We start from the raw sequence: 6,616 nt of genomic DNA, 5'->3' as shown, positions 1-6,616 counted from the left end.
TTTGATACCTCAAGCATTTTAGATGTTATGTTATTGAAGTCATGGGTCTTGTAGAAAACAAATTACTCCATGGAGTTAATTGCACCCATCTCACTATTTATCTTGTTGAGGTGAACTTATCTGCATTTCATTGTGGGGGAAAAAAAAAAAATCTTTGATAGGAAACAAACACACAAAACGGGAGCAAAAGTTGATCACCTCTTGCCGTTTCCCCAAAAGCAAAATTAACGAGATAAGCCATTATTACTTGTCAGGTATTATTTGAACCCAAATAATCCGTTCCCTGAGTAGTCCTGAGGAAACGTCGTGCTTTCGTGGCAAAGTGTAAAAAAGTTTACTGAGTTGTATTGGTATTTAGACGGTGCAGCTCGAGATTTTTCTGGCTGGGCAGCCTCCATGGTGGAGAAAGATGGTATTTAGCAAACATGACGCATTTATCATGCTGAAATGTGGAGCTAGCGAAGCGATACACCTGAACGTGATCGTGTAAAATTCCAGTTTCACTGCTGCGATTTCAAATTTTGTGTGAAAGTGTATTGTTTTCCCGGACTTTTCACTTACTCTCGCGTAGAATTTTCAGACTTATTTTACCGGTGCAGTATTTGAAATGTTGGAGTTTTGGGTTTGTTTCCCCTCCATCTTTTATTTTTTCTTTTTTTTTTTCTTTTCTTTTTTTTTTTTTAACTGCCACATTGCTGTGGACAGAAGAATTCAAGCAACCAGAGGATTAATAGAGTGCGATGTACGCATTTTTCAATGTGGATGATATTCCCTCTTTCAAACAAGCGTGTGCTTGTGTGCAGTTATGCTCATGCAGCTTTGCGGTTAATGTCTATAAGTTATTTCACTCGATTGTGAATATATGGATTCACTCTTGGAATTAGCGGAGTGTGTGGATTGGGGAAGTCAAGGCAGAAGGGGAATCTGTGGGGAAAACCCAATTGACTGGCTTACTTGAGACTTCTGAAGACTTGTTCCTTAATTTCTTTGTGTTTTCTCTTTTGCTTCAAGGTTTTTCTTTGTTTGTACGTGTTTAATTAGTATCTCAAAAACATATGCAAACTAGCTGTCTGGCTAAAGATTCTGAAGCACACGGGAGTGGATGAAAGTGGTTGAAGAACACAAAGGAGCACCTACAGGGAAAACGTGCTTTTACCTCCTGTCCCTTGATTGCCAACAAGGCAAACTAGAATCTGGGTCCGTTGAAGCCAAATATAAAACTTTTCTCTCTGTGGCCAGGATTTCACCTCAAGTGAAAATACATATTTTACGAAGGTCTGACTCCTCTGTTCGTTGCAGGGGTGTCCTGCACAGACTGCTGGGCTGCTTGGTGGGATGTGTCTAACCAAAATTATAGCGTGGGTTGATTTCCATCAGTAGGATGGCCAAGAGGCACTGCTAAATCTGAGCCTTAGAAAGACCGAGTCTGTGCATGTTTCACGTAGGTTCTCCCTCTTCCTTACTGTCAGAAAATGCTAAATTAGGAAGCTACTAAAAGATCCATCTTTGTTAGAGAAACATATTCAGATAAAGGACAATTCAATGATTTATTCACCGGATGATAGAGAATGAATGGTGCCTGTTTTCTGCACATGAATCATAATTGACTTTATTATGATGTTCTCAGTGTATTCATTATTTGAACTGATTTCCTGATTCATTCTTTGTCAGTAGGTTAGTTGCCAGGAGTTCATCGTGGGTTTCCAATGTTTAAAATTTAAGCTCTTTGTAATGGGTATTCAAGTCAGATGATGTGCTTTTTTTTTCCTGATTGGAAAAATGGGTTGGGGTAAATAATAAAAATGTACATGAATTTAAAATTCACTTTTTTCACACTTTAAAACACTTTAAAAATACATTATTTCTAGGCAAAATTCACCTCAGTGAAACAATCTGAAAACCTGTTCCCTTCCCATGTCCTGTTCAAGCTACATACCAAACTCTCAAGTGACGTGGAGGTTTTTGCTCTAGTATTTACACAGAGATTGATGTGTAGGAACTCACTTGAAAAATCAAGTTGGAAAGCAACCTAAATGCAGTGAAACATAATATTTGCATTTATTTACAGCTTTCTCTCAGTTCTAATAATAAGTGTAAGTGTGGATCACTTGAGCTATCTCACTATGTTTCCAGCACTCTGCAAATTCTTCAGGGATTTATTTTCTCTTTCTGTAGGGCTGTGTATTGGAAAACAGGACATGATCAGGCTAAATTCGCCTTGCACGTGTACAGCGTTGACCTCTTATCACGTAATTAAGCTGTGACTCAAGAGACTAACTGCAACCCACACACCAGTTATTTGACCCTCTGGAATTTTGCCTTCCTTCAAGCAGCGTGGTTATGTGGGCTGACAGTGTACTAAGTGTGTCTAGGATATTCTCTGTGGCTCAGGTTTACGTTCTGTTTACTGTGTAGATTTATGTCGAATTTTTAGGGCATAGGACATACCATATGAATGTGAAACGGAACTTGATCTTTTTGGCTCATTGGTATAGATATCGGCAGCCTGAGACACGACCCGTGGCTCAACTTTCCTGTTGCTGTCCTTCACAGGTGGACCAGCTGCTAAATCCAGGTATTGACACCCGTAAAAAAAGGTCTTGCTATTTGAAACACTTGTGGGTAAATCACTATATTCTCTGTGTCTTTCATTTTTTCACGTGTCAGTAAGGAATAATATGCAAGCGATATTTTGTGAAGTAGGATGCATAAACCTTTATCTAGTTCTTTGTGATTCTTGAATGGAAACTGAGAAATACAATGAAACTAATAGAATTTAAAAGCTGGTAATATTTTTCTGCCCTGTATATGTAATTTGGCAGTTGAAATAGGTTGAGAGTTCTAATATTCACAGCCATAAAACCAGTATAATCTGCTGGTATAATAGTATTTTTCCATTTGTATTATGTTTGCCGCAGGAAGATTTCCACAAAGCCTTCACCAAAGGGACAAAAATCTGTTGCTGCAGCCCTTTTAAGTGTTTCCGACTCCAACTTAGTGATAGTGACCATTTGACTGAAGAAACAAGTTCACGCATCTAGTGTCTCATCATCCTTTCAGGGTCATGATACTTTAGGGAATTCTTAACCAGGGAAGAATATGTTGAGGCTCTGAAGATGATTGCGATAGTGATGCTTTGAAGCACAATATTAATGCTCTGGGCATTACTCATTCGCATTAATTCTGGGATCTCCTAACCCATTAGTAATTAGTGGGATGTCAGCATGCCCCGTGAGGTAGGTAATAAACCTATGCCCAGTTATAGCGATGACTAAATATAGCAGCGCTTTTGTGCCTGCATTTCATGAGGGGTCAGCCACTGACCATTTTCATTAACAGTCAAAACTCTTTTATTAACAGATGTTAGCCAAGCAAGTTTGGATTAGAAAAATCATCAGAGGATAAAAAGGATAAGTTAATTTAGAATAAATGTTCAAAAGGGTGTTTCCTTGACGTGTTATTAAATCATTGCTATTTTTGTTTTGGTATCCAAGATGTTGGAGAGAAAAGGAAGAGGCGAGGAGAACAAAGCCACTAATAGGGATTTCACATTCTAAGTGTAGGATATCATTATCTATCCCAATTTAAGAGTGCTAGTTTCTGAAGCACCCAGGATATTATTAGATTAGAGCCCAGCTTCAATAATCTCTGTCCTTGCAACACCCTAATAATAACATGTATTTATTCCTTATACAGATGCGCTTCCAGAGCTCAGGAAGCTTTAAAATTCCCTCCTGCACAAGCTCTCACTGTTGTGAAGCATGTCTCAATTTCAAACAGAGTAATCCCAGGCGCAGGATCCCCTCCCCTGTTGAAGGTTTTCTTTTCTTCCCATCGTAACTTGTCCTGCTTGTCTTTGCGTACATATTCAACTGAACCCTTGCTACAAACAGAGGAAAGAAATCCATGACAAAGCTCTCTCAGCACTCTTTTTTTTAATAATAATACGGTTAGTTATCTTTAAAATCTGCTGAACAATTAAAGACATGCACAATAAACAGCAAAGGCATTCATCCAGCTCCTGTACATTGGCAGCAGCTTACGCAACCAATGCTGCTCCCAAGAATGGGCTACATGGATCAATGGACCACTTGGTAAAAATCCTGCAGATTCTACTTCTTGCTGAAAATGGCTTTCTAAGCAATTTCAGAGAAAAGACCACTTACTAAAAAAGCTCGTGAATTGGCTTTCAAACAGGCAAAAAATCTCTATGTAAGCTAGACATAACAAGGACAAATTCACCCCGTCCTGTCCACTTTGCAGAAAGTGAGGTACAAAAGAGATGACTTTCTTTGAGCTCTGTCAGTGACCTGGTGGCAGAGGAGGGAAAGAACCCCAGGTGCACGGGCCCGGAGCCATATGCTCCAGCCTCCAGTCTCTTCTGGATAGTCCATCTGCAACACTTTGCTTCAGCCAGGAAATGTTGGCCCTATGCTGCCACATTTTATAATATATATAGAAAACCTGTATATTTTTATGTCACTTTAAAGGTACGTGGATTTTTTTTTTTCATGTTAAATTTACAGGTAATTTACATAACTAATTTGTAAGCCAAAGTGTAAATGATGCTCAGCTGAAGTGACCATTTTGACAAGCAAGTGCAAACATTGTCAGAACATTGGCAGATCTGCTTTGGACAAGACTGAGCTTGACAGGTTTTTCTGTGTGCATCTGGGTATTCTTGGGGTGGGGGGGAGAAAAAGGGGAGCGTGTTTTGGTTTTTTTAAAGAGCTACTTAAGAATATTGCATTATAATAATCTGATTTTTAAGTTCTCTGTGTAGCTATTTCATTTAAGATATTAAAAAAGCTGGCATGCAAACCAGAAAGCTGATTTTTCTGTGCTACTTGTCCCTAGAAGAAGGTTGTTTTATTTCTTTTTGAAAAATATATATATAGTTTTCAAACAGAATGCAAGTTAGCTTTGGACACTTAGTGGTAAGTAGCAAGCGGGGGATATTCAGGGTCACAAAACCGTGATTTTTCTCATTCTTGTGTTGCCCAATTAGTGTGATGTCTCCAGGTCTTGTGGTTCTTCAAGGCCAAAATACACAGAAGATGGAGAGATTATAATTTTGCCTGTGAACCATTATTTGTCATTGCTTTTCTTGATCATCTGCATCTGCTTTAAAAAACAGAATATTTAAGAAACCATAAAGAAAACTAGCCCAATTCTTTTTTAATTCATTGTGTAATTAAATCGCTATGGAGATTTGAGAGCTGTGCAACCACAAAAGAAAAGAAAACAAGACAAAAAACAAAGAGGAGTGATCAGATCTTTATATTTAGACACATATTGGGAAAAATCCGTGCATAGAAAAAAAATGTACAGTCTGTCATGTGTAACATCAGGTAAAATATTCTGACTATCCCACTGACCTGTCCTGCAAATGTTGATACACGTGGTAGGATTATGGAAGTGAATAGTTCCCTTATGTACAATAAGATTTCTCTGCTATGTAGTTTAGACATATACACCCGCAAAATTAAAGCGTGCGTATTCCAAATCTCCTTTAGCCACTGTGAGAATGAGAAGAGAAAATTAATGGAGCCAAATTTTGTGTGGATAACCTGGGACGTTTTCAGGTCATTTTCAGTGGACGTTACCTGGTTCCAGTTGGATGAGGTTTCTAGCTCAATTCTGTGTGTTTTGAGGAGAGCCAAGCTGTGGCTCAGGGACTCGTGTGGTTCACAAGTGGTTCAGGTTGTGGCTGGAGCTCGTGAACAGCCTCATCCCACGGGCTCTCGTGGGAGTCTGCAGTTCCGGCTCCCTCTTGCTCTCCACCCTAACTCCTACACCTATGAAAATGTCAGCAAGTAGTTCAGGCTCCGAAAGACCGGCTTTCATATTTTAACACCTGGTTTTACTGGTATGCATACATGAATGAGCCCTACCAATTAATCTGCACTGACAAACATGTAAAATCTCACCACCGGCTCTGCCGATTTGCACCAAACTATGTGGACTATTCTCTTCACACTGAATAAGGCGTCTAGAACTGAAAAATACTAAATCATTAGTTTTGTCACAGAGGTATAATGTATGTGATAAATATTTTGGATAATGAATATATGTTTCAAAATGCAGACACAACCTCAGATTTTCAGTAGTAATGTTTCACAGTTACAAAGCTTGTAGAATAGAAGTCTTCCCCTTCACTGCCCTAAGAGTTCGCTGAGAAATGAGGGAACCCCCCCTATCCAGAATACAAGTTATCTTGTATTTTTGCTAACGTATATAATTAGTGATGTGGGTGTTCCCACATCTTAGAATGGAAAAAGTGCTTGCCAAGATTGAAAAACCGTAGTAAGCAATATAAATGATTTCTCTCACACACGAGCATTTCTTGCTGAGACAAGTGAACTGGAACTGTATTTCAAACCATATAATTATACTCCTATATATCATTTGTTAAATCAGATTTCCCCCACCCTCTTTTCTTTCAAGTTACTTCTAAAAATGCTTTTCTTCCAAGAGGCCTGCTAGCTGGGGTCCTCCCCTTTGGAGATCTCTTTCCAAGCAATGGAAACAAATAAAAATGCAAACGGCACATCAAGACCCATGTGACACATTGTCCCTTTACCATCATTGCCCTTTGCTTCAATCTTTGCTCTAG

This window comes from Caloenas nicobarica, chromosome 15 (genome assembly GCF_036013445.1).
Source record: "Caloenas nicobarica isolate bCalNic1 chromosome 15, bCalNic1.hap1, whole genome shotgun sequence".
Classification (NCBI taxonomy): domain Eukaryota; kingdom Metazoa; phylum Chordata; class Aves; order Columbiformes; family Columbidae; genus Caloenas; species Caloenas nicobarica.
Note: the sequence above shows the minus strand (reverse complement) of the source record.